The sequence below is a fragment of the Oreochromis niloticus genome, linkage group LG6 (genome assembly GCF_001858045.2).
Source record: "Oreochromis niloticus isolate F11D_XX linkage group LG6, O_niloticus_UMD_NMBU, whole genome shotgun sequence".
Classification (NCBI taxonomy): domain Eukaryota; kingdom Metazoa; phylum Chordata; class Actinopteri; order Cichliformes; family Cichlidae; genus Oreochromis; species Oreochromis niloticus.
Window position 1 is genome coordinate 472,540 of NC_031971.2, and position 12,087 is coordinate 484,626.

General features: G+C 43.8%; 2 protein-coding genes across 3 annotated transcripts in view; one reads left to right on the forward strand and one right to left on the reverse strand.

Moving 5' to 3' along the window:
• Nucleotides 1-12,087, forward strand: part of LOC100711262 (malate dehydrogenase, cytoplasmic) — an 868,968-nt gene that overhangs the window by 271,793 nt on the left and 585,088 nt on the right. The window lies entirely within an intron of this gene.
• Nucleotides 1-12,087, reverse strand: part of usp34 (ubiquitin specific peptidase 34) — a 130,559-nt gene that overhangs the window by 77,736 nt on the left and 40,736 nt on the right. The window lies entirely within an intron of this gene.

Here is a 12,087-nt window from a genome sequence, read left to right on the forward strand (position 1 = left end):
GCGCTCTAATCAGGTATGGTACTATAAGGTGATTAAGATGAGATGGGGCCTGATTATTCAAGACCTTGTATGTGAGAAGCAGGATTTTGAATTCAATTCTGGTTTTAACAGGGAGCCAATGAAGAGAAGCCAATATAGGAGAAATATGCTCTCTCTTTCTAGTCCCTGTCAGTACTCTTGCTGCAGCAATTTGGATTAACTGAAGGCTTTTCAGGGAGTTTTTAGGACATCCTGATAATATCAAATTACAGTAGTCCAGCCTAGAAGTAATAAATACATGAACCTTTCAGCGTCACTCTGAGACTCTTTAAGGGCGAAGTACAGGGTGGGCCATTTATATGGATACACCGTAATAAAATGGGAATGGTTGGTGATATTAAAGTCCTGTTTGTGGCACATTAGTATATGTGAGGGGGCAAACTCCTCAAGATGGGTGGTGAACATGGTGGCCATTTAGAAGTCGGCCATCTTGGATACAGCTTTTGTTTTTTCAATAGGAAGAGGGCCTTGTGACACATCAAACTTATTGGTAATGTCACAAGAAAAACAATGGTGTGCTTGGTTTCAACGTAACTTTATTCTTTCATGAGTTATTTACAAGTTTCTCTTTGTTCACAGCCATTGACATGTCGAAGAGGTTAACACGTGAGGAGCGGATCGAAATTGTGTTGATATCTGGTGAACGCAGTAAGCGGGTCATTGCAGCAGATTTCAATGCAAGACACCCTACGAGACCACCCATCTCCCATGCTACAGTTAGCAAACTGCTTGCTAAGTTTCGTGAAACTGGTTCAGTGTTGGATTTGCCAAAATGTGGACACAAGAAAACTGTCACTAATTAAAGCTGCAAGCAGCGATATGAGGGCCCTCGCACCCCAGCACGTCGAGCCAAGCCCAACACCTAAAACCAGGGCGTCCGATCTGATGTCACATTGATGGAATTCATGCATTTAACCACCAGTTAACATTTCATCTCATTCAACCATTATTATAGTCGTCCCACTAGGTGGCACTCTAACCATTACTGACAAATGGCATAACAAACATTTCCGAGCTCGAGTCTCATCACGCCTGCGACCTTTGGGAGAGATTGGACATTGTGTTTTTGAGTGACAGCAGATTACTGCTTTTTGGCGAGTGATTGAAACTCCACGTCCCGCCATGACCACCCCGTTTCCCTGAACGTAAAAAGCTTTGCAATTTAACATCACAAAGGTCTTTAGATTCCACACACTGGAGATCGCGTAAATCTGATGAAATCCCTTGGAGGAGTTCGTCAAAGAACGGTGCCTGAAAAGAACGTAAATTGTCGCTAAAATTACACATTAATTTCAAAATGGCTGACTTCTTGTTAGATTTGGGATATTGCTCCAAGGGACTTTTTTTTTTACATCTTCATGTCGCCTATAAGCTTACCAGGTTTCAGACTCATACATAAAACACAGAGCAGGGGCTGATGATTTGAAATTTTGTAGGGGGCGCTGTGGAGCCATTTTGCGCTAATTAATGAAAATGATCACATATCCAGATAGCCCTCATCACATTGGAGGTGTGCGCAAAATTCCAAGACTTTTCAAACTTTCCAAGCCCCTCAAAAGCCATTTCATCTGTCATGTTGAACTGCATTGTCACCAGGGTGCACCGTTCAGTTTAAAGTCACAATTTTCTCACTGAACCATCATGAGGGACTGATGGTGATATTCACCGCTTTTGAGGTGGCCACGATGAACCTGTGAAAATCAGTACAACAAAATTAAAGCCATGACATTTCCTGTTGCCACTAGGTGGCGCTCTGCGTATTCCTGACAATGGGCGCATCAATCTGTTCAGAGCGGGTCTGACATCATCCCTGTAAAGTCTGGTACTGATCAGACTGGATTTCATTGAGTTATACTAACTTGTTTCTTCTTGGCGAGACATCAATGTTCGCCATGCTGCTGGGGTCACACCCTTTCGCGAAAACTCACAGTTTTCTCTGTAACCCAAGACCAACTCCTTAAGGCTTTCCTGGAGAAATTTGAGGCTGCAGATGTCACCCATCACAATACTGTACTCCAAAGTGTAAAACATGACACTTCCTGTTCCCACTAGGTGGCGCTGTCCCTGATGTCAAATATGGCAGTTGAAATATGTTCAGGGGTAGAGCCTTATCATATGCGTGCTCTTTGGTGCAGGGCGGACAATGTATGAGGGAACGAGAGGCAATAAGATTTTCATGGCGAATCATCGAAATTCGCCGTGGCGCCACGTCCTCACCGTATCACGAAAACTCAAAAGCTCCGCAATTTAACATGGCCCAGGTGTGTAGTTGGCACTGTCCAAATATGAAGTTTGTATGACCAAATCCCAAGGAGGAGTTCGCGAAAGTACAAGGCATGGAAATGGTAAAATCAGAGCCAAAATGTGACCTTCAATCCAAAATGGCGGACTTCCTGTTGGGTTTGCGTCAATGGTCCGAGTGACTTTTTTGTTTGTCTTGGCATGATACATACGTGTCCCAGATTTCATACATGTAGCTCAAACGATGTGTTCGTAGGGCTGCATTTAACAAGGCATAGGTGGCGCTACAGAGCCATTTCCCAGTGCTCATATGTAAAACCATTAAAATACAAAATTTTTCACCAGACCTGGCATGTGTGCAAAATTCCAAGAGTTTTCGACCATGTTAAAGCCCTCAAAAAGGCAATTCATTTCAATGAAAAATAATAATAATTAAAGCTGCAAGCAGCGTTATGAGGGCCCTCGCACCCCGGCACGTCGGGCCACGCCCAACACCTACAACCAGCACGTCCGATCTGATGTCACATTGATGGAATTCATGCCTAGAACCACCAGCTAACGATTCATCTCATTCAATCATTATTATAATCGTCCCACTAGGTGGCGCTCTAACCATTACTGACAAATGGGATAACAAACATTTCCGACCTTGAGTCTCATCACGCCTGCGAACTTTGGGAGAGATTGGACATTGTGTTTTTGAGTGACAGCAGATTACTGCTCTTTGGCAAGGGATTGAAACTCCACGTGCCGCCATGGCCACCCCGTTTCCCTGAACGTAAAAAGCTTCGCAATTTAACATCACAAAGGTCTTTAGATTGCACACACAGGAGATCGGGTTAATCTGATGAAATCCCTTGGAGGAGTTCGTCAAAGTATGAGGCCTGAAAAGAGGCGAAAAAGTGGCTAAATTACACCTTAATTTTAAAATGGCTGACTTCCTGTTGGATTTGGGATATTGCTCCAAGAGACTTTTTTGTACATCTTGATATCCTCCATAAGCTTACCAGGTTTCAGACTTATAAATAAAACACAGAGCAGGGGCTGATGTTTTGAAATTTTGTAGGGGGCGCTGTGGAGCCATTTTGCACTATTCAAGGAAAATGATCACATAACAACAAAGCCCTCATCACATTGGAGGTTTGGGCCAAATTCCAAGACTTTTGAAAATTTCCAAGCCCCTCAAAAGTCACTTCGTCTTTCATGGTGAACCGCGTTGCCACCAGGGTGCGCCGTTCAGTTTAAAGTCACAATTTTCGCACAGAAGCATCATGAAGGACTGATGGTGATACTCACCGCTTTTGAGGTGGCCACGATGAACCTGTGAAAATCAGTACAACAAAATGAAAGACATGACATTTCCTGGTGCCACTAGGTGGCGCTCTACGTATTCCTGACAATGGGCATATCAATCTGTTCAGTGCGGGTCTGACATCATCCCTGTAAAATCTGGTTCTGATAAGACTGGATTTCATTGAGTTACACTAATTTGTTTCTTCATGGCGAGACGTCAATGTTCGCCATGCTGCTGGGGTCACACCCTTCAGCGAAAACTCACAGTTTTCTCTGTAACCCAAGACCAACTCCTTAAGGCTTTCCTGGAGAAATTTGAGGCTGCAGATGTCACCCATTACAATACTGTACCCCAAAGTGTAAAACATGACACTTCCTGTTCCCACTAGGTGGCGCTGTCCCTGATGTCAAATATGGCACTTGAAATATGTTCAGTGGTGGAGCCTTATCATATGTGTCCACTTTGGTCCAGATGGGACAATGTATGACAGAATGAGAGGCAATACGATTTTCATGGCGAGTCATCGAAATTCGCCGTGGCGCCACGGCCTCACCGTATCCCGAAAACTCAAAAGCTCCGCAATTTAACATGGCCCAGGTGTGTAGTTGGCACTGACCAAATATGAAGCTTAAACAATGAAATCCCAAGGAGGAGTTCGAAAAAGTTCGAGGCATGGAAATGGCAAAATTAGAGCCAAAATGTCACCTTCACTTCCAAATGGCGGACTTCCTGTTGGGTTTGCATCAATGGGCCCACTGACTTTTTTGTTCGTCTTGGCATGATACACATGTGTGCCAAATTTCATACATGTAGTTCAAATGATGTGTTCGTAGGGCTGCATTTAACAAGGCATAGGTGGCGCTACAGAGCCATTTCCCAATGCTCATATGTAAAACCATTAAAATACAAAATTTTTCACCAGACCTGGCATGTGTGCAAAATTTCATGAGTTTTTGAGCATGTTAAAGCCCTCAAAAAGGCCATTCATTTCAATGAAAAATAATAATAATAATAATAATAATTAAAGCTGCAAGCAGCGTTATGAGGGCCCTCGCACCCTGGCGTGTCGAGCCAAGCCCAACACCTAAAACCAGCACGTCCTTTCTGATGTCAGATTGATGGAATTCATGCATTTAACCACCAGCTAACATTTCATCTCATTCAATCATGATTATAGTCGTCCCACTAGGTGGCGCTCTAACCATTACTGACAAATGGCATAACAAACATTTCTGAGCTCGACTCTCATCACGCTTGCGACCTTTGGGAGAGATTGGACATTGTATTTTTGAGTGACAGCAGATTACTGCTTTTTGGCGAGTGATTGAAACTCCACGTGCCGACACGACCACCCCGTTTCCCTGAACGTAAAAAGCTTCGCAATTTAACATCACAAAGGTCTTTGGATTCCACGTACTGGAGATCTTGTAAATCTGACGAAATCCCTTGGAGGAGTTCGTCAAAGAACGGTGCCTGAAAAGAAGGGGAAATGTCGCAAAAATTACACATTAATTTCAATATGGCTGACTTCCTGTTGGATTTGGGATATTGCTCCAAGAGACTTTTTTGTACATCTTGATATCTTCCATAAGCTTACCAAGTTTCAGACTCATACATAAAACACAGAGCGGGGGCTGTTGTTTTGAAATATTGTAGGGGGCGCTGTGGAGCCATTTTGCGCTATTCAATGAAAGTGATCACATAACCAGAAAGCCCTCATCACATTGGAGGAGTGCGCCAATTTCCAAGACTTTTCAAACTTTCCAAGCCCCTCAAAAGCCATTTCATCTGTCATGGTGAACCGCGTTGCCACCAGGGTGCGCCGTTGAGTTTAAAGTCACAATTTTCGCACAGAAGCATCATGAAGGACTGATGGTGATACTCACCGCTTTTGAGGTAGCCACGATGAACCTGTGAAAATCAGTACAACAAAATGAAAGACATGACATTTCCTGGTGCCACTAGGTGGCGCTCTACGTATTCCTGACAATGGGCATATCAATCTGTTCAGGGCGGGTCTGACATCATCCCTGTAAAGTCTGGTACTGATCAGATTGGATTTCATTGAGTTACACTAATTTGTTTCTTCATGGCGAGACCTCAATGTTCGCCATGCTGCTGGGGTCACACCCTTCAGCGAAAACTCACAGTTTTCTCTGTAACCCAAGACCAACTCCTTAAGGCTTTCCTGGAGAAATTTGAGGCTGCAGATGTCACCCATTACAATACTGTACCCCAAAGTGTAAAACATGACATTTCCTGTTCCCACTAGGTGGCGCTGTCCCTGATGTCAAATATGGCAGTTGAAATATGTTCAGGGGTGGAGCCTTATCATATGTGTCCACTTTGGTCAAGGTCGGACAATGTATGACAGAACGAGAGGCAATAAGATTTTCATGGCGAGTCATCGAAATTCGCCGTGGCGCCACGGCCTCACCGTATCCCGAAAACTCAAAAGCTCCGCAATTTAACATGGCCCAGGTGTGTAGTTGACACTGACCAAATATGAAGCTTGTCCGATGAAATTCCAATGAGGAGTTCGCAAAAGTTCGAGGCGTGGAAATGGCAAAATTAGAGCCAAAATGTCACCTTCACTTCCAAATGGCGGACTTCCTGTTGGGTTTGCGTCAATGGTCCCACTGACTTTTTTGTTCGTCTTGGCATGATACACATCTGTGCCAAATTTTATACATGTAGGTCAAAAGATGTGTTCGTAGGGCTGCATTTAACAAGGCATAGGTGGCGCTACAGAGCCATTTCCCAGTGCTCATAAGTAAAACCATTAAAATACAAAATTTTTCACCAGACCTGGCATGTGTGCAAAATTCCAAGAGTTTTCGAGCATGTTAAAGCCCTCAAAAAGGCCCTTCTTTTGCCTGATTAATAATAATAATAATAACAATTAAAGCTGCAAGCAGCGTTATGAGGGCCCTCGCACCCCTGGCGCGTCGAGCCATGCCTTACACCTAAAACCAGCACGTCCGATCTGATGTCACATTGATGGAATTCATGCATTTAACCACCAGCTAACATTTCATCTCATTTAATCATGATTATAGTCGTCCCACCAGGTGGTGCTCTAACCATTACTGACAAATGGCATAACAAACATTTCCGAGGTCGAGTCTCACCACGCCTGTGACGTTTGTGAGAGATTGGACATTGTGTTTTTGAGTGACAGCAGATTACTGCTTTTTGGCGAGGGATTGAAACTCCACGTGCCGCCATGACCACCCCGTTTCCCTGAATGTAAAAAGCTTCGCAAATTAACATCACAAAGGTCTTTAGATTCCACATACTGGAGATTGGTTCAATATGATGAAATCCCTTGGAGGAGTTCGTCAAAGTACGAGGCCTGAAAAGAGGGGAAAATGTGGCCAAAATGACACATTAATTTTAAAATGGCTGACTTCCTGTTGGATTTGGGATATTGCTCCAAGAGACTTTTTTGTACATCTTGATATCTTACATAAGCTTACCAGATTTCAGGCTCATAGACGAAACACAGAGCAGGGGCTGTTGTTTTGAAATTTTGTAGGGGGCGCTGTGGAGCCATTTTGCGCTATTCAGTGAAAATGGTAAAATAACAAGAAAGCGCTCATCACATTGGAGGTGTGCGCCAAATTTCAAGACTTTTTAAACTTTCCAAGCCCCTCAAAAGCCACTTCATTGTTCATGGTGAACCGCGTTGCCAACAGGGTGCGCCGTTCAGTTTAAAGTCACAATTTTCTCACTGAAGCATCATGAGGGACTGATGGTGATATTCACCGCTTTTGAGGTGGCCACGATAAACCTGTGAAAATCAGTACAACAAAATGAAAGACATGACATTTCCTGTTGCCACTAGGTGGCGCTCTGCATATTCCTGACAATGGGCACATCAATCTGTTCAGGGCGAGTCTGACATCATCCCCATAAAGTCTGGTTCTGATCAGACTGGATTTCATTGAGTTATACTAACTTGTTTCTTCATGGCGAGACATCAAAGTTCGCCATGCTGCTGGGGTCACACCCTCTCACGAAAAGTCACAGTTTTCACTGTAACCCAAGACCAACTCCTTAAGGCTTTCCTGGAGAAATTTGAGGCTGCAGATGTCACCCATCACAACGCTGTACTCCAAAGTGTAAAACATGACACTTCCTGTTCCCACTAGGTGGCGCTGTCCATGATTTCAAATATGGCAGTTGAAATATGTTCAGGGCTGGAGCCTTATCATATGTGTGCTCTTTGGTGCACGGCGGACAATGTATAAGGGAATGAGAGGCAATAAGATTTTCATGGCGAGTCATCGAAATTCGACGTGGCGCCACGTCCTCACCGTATCACGAAAACTCAAAAGCTCCGCAATTTAACATGGCCCAGGTGTGTAGTTGGCACTGTCCAAATATGAAGTTTGTATGACAAAATCCCAAGGAGGAGTTCGCGAAAGTACAAGGCATGGAAATGGTAAAATCAGAGCCAAAATGTGACTTTCAATCCAAAATGGCGGACTTCCTGTTGGGTTTGCGTCAATGGGCCCATTGACTTTTTTGTTCGTCTTGTCATGATACATACGTGTACCAGATTTCATACATGTAGCTCAAACCATGTGGTCGTAGGGCTGCATTTTATAAGGCATAGGTGGCGCTCTAGAGCAATTTTCCAATGCTCATATGTAAAACCATTAAAATACAAAATTTTTCACCAGACCTGATGCGTGTGCAAAATTTCATGAGTTTCTGAGCATGTTAAAGCCCTCAAAAAGGCAATTCATTTCAATGAAAAATAATAATAATAATAATAATAATAATAATAATAATAATAATAATAATAAACAGAGCAGATACAATAGGGCCTTCGCACTCTCGGTGCTCGGGCCCTAATTAAAGCTGCAAGCAGCGTTATGAGGGCCCTCGCACCCCGGCACGTCGGGCCACGCCCAACACCTACAACCAGCACGTCCGATCTGATGTCACATTGATGGAATTCAAGCCTAGAACCACAAGCTAACGATTCATCTCATTCAATCATTATTATAGTCGTCCCACTAGGTGGCGCTCTAACCATTACTGACAAATGGGATAACAAACATTTCTGACCTTGAGTCTCATCACGCCTGCGAACTTTGGGAGAGATTGGACATTGTGTTTTTGAGTGACAGCAAATTACTGCTTTTTGGCGAGGGATTGAAACTCCACGTGCCGCCATGGCCACCCCGTTTCCCTGAACGTAAAAAGCTTCGCAATTTAACATCACAAAGGTCTTTAGATTCCACACACAGGAGATCGGGTTAATCTGATGAAATCCCTTGGAGGAGTTCGTCAAAGTATGAGGCCTGAAAAGAGGCGAAAAAGTGGCTAAAATTACACATTAATTTTAAAATGGCTGACTTCCTGTTGGATTTGGGATATTGCTCCAAGAGACTTTTTTGTACATCTTGATATCCTCCATAAGCTTACCAGGTTTCAGACTTATAAATAAAACACAGAGCAGGGGCTGATGTTTTGAAATTTTGTAGGGGGCGCTGTGGAGCCATTTTGCACTATTCAAGGAAAATGATCACATAACAACAAAGCCCTCATCACATTGGAGGTTTGGGCCAAATTCCAAGACTTTTTAAAATTTCCAAGCCCCTCAAAAGCCACTTCGTCTTTCATGCTGAACCGCGTTGCCACCAGGGTGCGCCGTTCAGTTTAAAGTCACAATTTTCGCACAGAAGCATCATGAAGGACTGATGGTGATATTCACCGCTTTTGAGGTGGCCGCGATGAACCTGTGAAAATCAGTACAACAAAATGAAAGACATGACATTTCCTGGTGCCACTAGGTGGCGCTCTACGTATTCCTGACAATGGGCATATCAATCTCTTCAGGGCGGGTCTGACATCATCCCTGTAAAATCTGGTACTGATCAGATTGGATTTCATTGAGTTACACTAATTTGTTTCTTCATGGCGAGACCTCAATGTTCGCCATGCTGCTGGGGTCACACCCTTCAGCGAAAACTCACAGTTTTCTCTGTAACCCAAGACCAACTCCTTAAGGCTTTCCTGGAGAAATTTGAGGCTGCAGATGTCACCCATTACAATACTGTACCCAAAGTGTAAAACATGACATTTCCTGTTCCCACTAGGTGGCGCTGTACCTGATGTCAAATATGGCAGTTGAAATATGTTCAGGGGTGGAGCCTTATGATATGTGTCCACTTTGGTCAAGGTCGGACAATGTATGACAGAACGAGAGGCAATAAGATTTTCATGGCGAGTCATCGAAATTCGCCGTGGCGCCACGGCCTCACCGTATCCCGAAAACTCAAAAGCTCCGCAATTTAACATGGCCCAGGTGTGTAGTTGACACTGACCAAATATGAAGCTTGTACGATGAAATTCCAATGAGGAGTTCGCAAAAGTTCGAGGCATGGAAATGGCAAAATTAGAGCCAAAATGTCACCTTCACTTGCAAATGGCGGACTTCCTGTTGGGTTTGCGTCAATGGTCCCACAGACTTTTTTGTTTGTCTTAGCATGATACACATGTGTGCCAGATTTCATACATGTAGCTCAAACGATGTGTTCGTAGGGCTGCATTTAACAAGGCATAGGTGGCGCTCTAGAGCCATTTCCCAGTGCTCATATTTAAAACCATTAAAATACAAAATTTTTCACCAGACCTGGCATGTGTGCAAAATTCCAAGAGTTTTTGAGCATGTTTAGGCCCTCAAAAAGGCTCTTGTTTTGCCTGAATAATAATAATAATAATAATAATAATAAGAAACGGAGCAGATACAATAGGGCCTTCGCACAGTCAGTGCTCGGGCCCTAATGATAATAATAATAATAATAATAATAATAAACAGAGCAATACAATAGGGCCTTCGCACTCGAAGTGCTCGGGCCCTAATTAAAGCTGCAAGCAGCGTTATGAGGGCCCTCGCACCCCCGGCGCGTCGAGCCATGCCTTACACCTAAAACCAGCACGTCCGATCTGATGTCACATTGATGGAATTCATGCATTTAACCACCAGCTAAAATTTCATCTCATTCAACCATTATTATAGTCGTCCCACTAGGTGGCGCTCTAACCATTACTGACAAATGGCATAACAAACATTTCCGAGGTCGAGTCTCACCACGCCTGTGACATTTGGGAGAGATTGGACATTGTGTTTTTGAGTGACAGCAGATTACTGCTTTTTGGCGAGTGATTGAAACTCCACGTGCCGACATGACCACCCCGTTTCCCTGAACGTAAAAAGCTTCGCAATTTAACATCACAAAGGTCTTTAGATTCCACACACTGGAGATTGGTTCAATATGATGAAATCCCTTGGAGGAGTTCGTCAAAGTACGAGGCCTGAAAAGAGGGGAAAATGTGGCCAAAATGACACATTAATTTTAAAATGGCTGACTTCCTGTTGGATTTGGGATATTGCTCCAAGAGACTTTTTTGTACATCTTGATATCTTACATTAGCTTACCAGATTTCAGGCTCATAGACGAAACACAGAGCAGGGCTGTTGTTTTGAATATTGTAGGGGCGCTGTGGAGCCATTTTGCGCTATTCAGTGAAAATGGTAAAATAACAAGAAAGCGCTCATCACATTGGAGGTTTGGGCCAAATTTCAAGACTTTTTAAACTTTCCAAGCCCCTCAAAAGCCACTTCATTTTTCATGGTGAACCGCGTTGCCAACAGGGTGCGCCGTTCAGTTTAAAGTCACAATTTTCTCACTGAAGCATCATGAGGGACTGATGGTGATATTCACTGCTTTTGAGGTGGCCACGATAAACCTGTGAAAATCAGTACAACAAAATGAAAGATATGACATTTCCTGTTGCCACTAGGTGGCGCTCTGCATATTCCTGACAATGGGCACATCAATCTGTTCAGGGCGAGTCTGACATCATCCCTGTAAAGTCTGGTTCTGATCAGACTGGATTTCATTGAGTTATACTAACTTGTTTCTTCATGGCGAGACATCAAAGTTCGCCATGCTGCTGGGGTCACACCCTCTCCGAAAAGTCACAGTTTTCACTGTAACCCAAGACCAACTCCTTAAGGCTTTCCTGGAGAAATTTGAGGCTGCAGATGTCACCCATCACAACGCTGTACTCCAAAGTGTAAAACATGACATTTCTGTTCCCACTAGGTGGCGCTGTCCCTGATTCAAATATGGCAGTTGAAATATGTTCAGGGCTGGAGCCTTATCATATGTGTGCTCTTTGGTGCACGGCGGACAATGTATGAGGGAATGAGAGGCAATAAGATTTTCATGGCGAGTCATCGAAATTCGCCGTGGCGCCACGTCCTCACCGTATCACGAAAACTCAAACGCTCCACAATTTAACATGGCCCAGGTGTGTAGTTGACACTGACCAAATATGAAGCTTGTATGACAAAATCCCAAGGAGGAGTTCGCGAAAGTACAAGGCATGGAAATGGTAAAATCAGAGCCAAAATGTGACCTTCAATCCAAAATGGCGGACTTCCTGTTGGGTTTGCGTCTATGGGCCAATGACTTTTTTGTTCGTCTTGG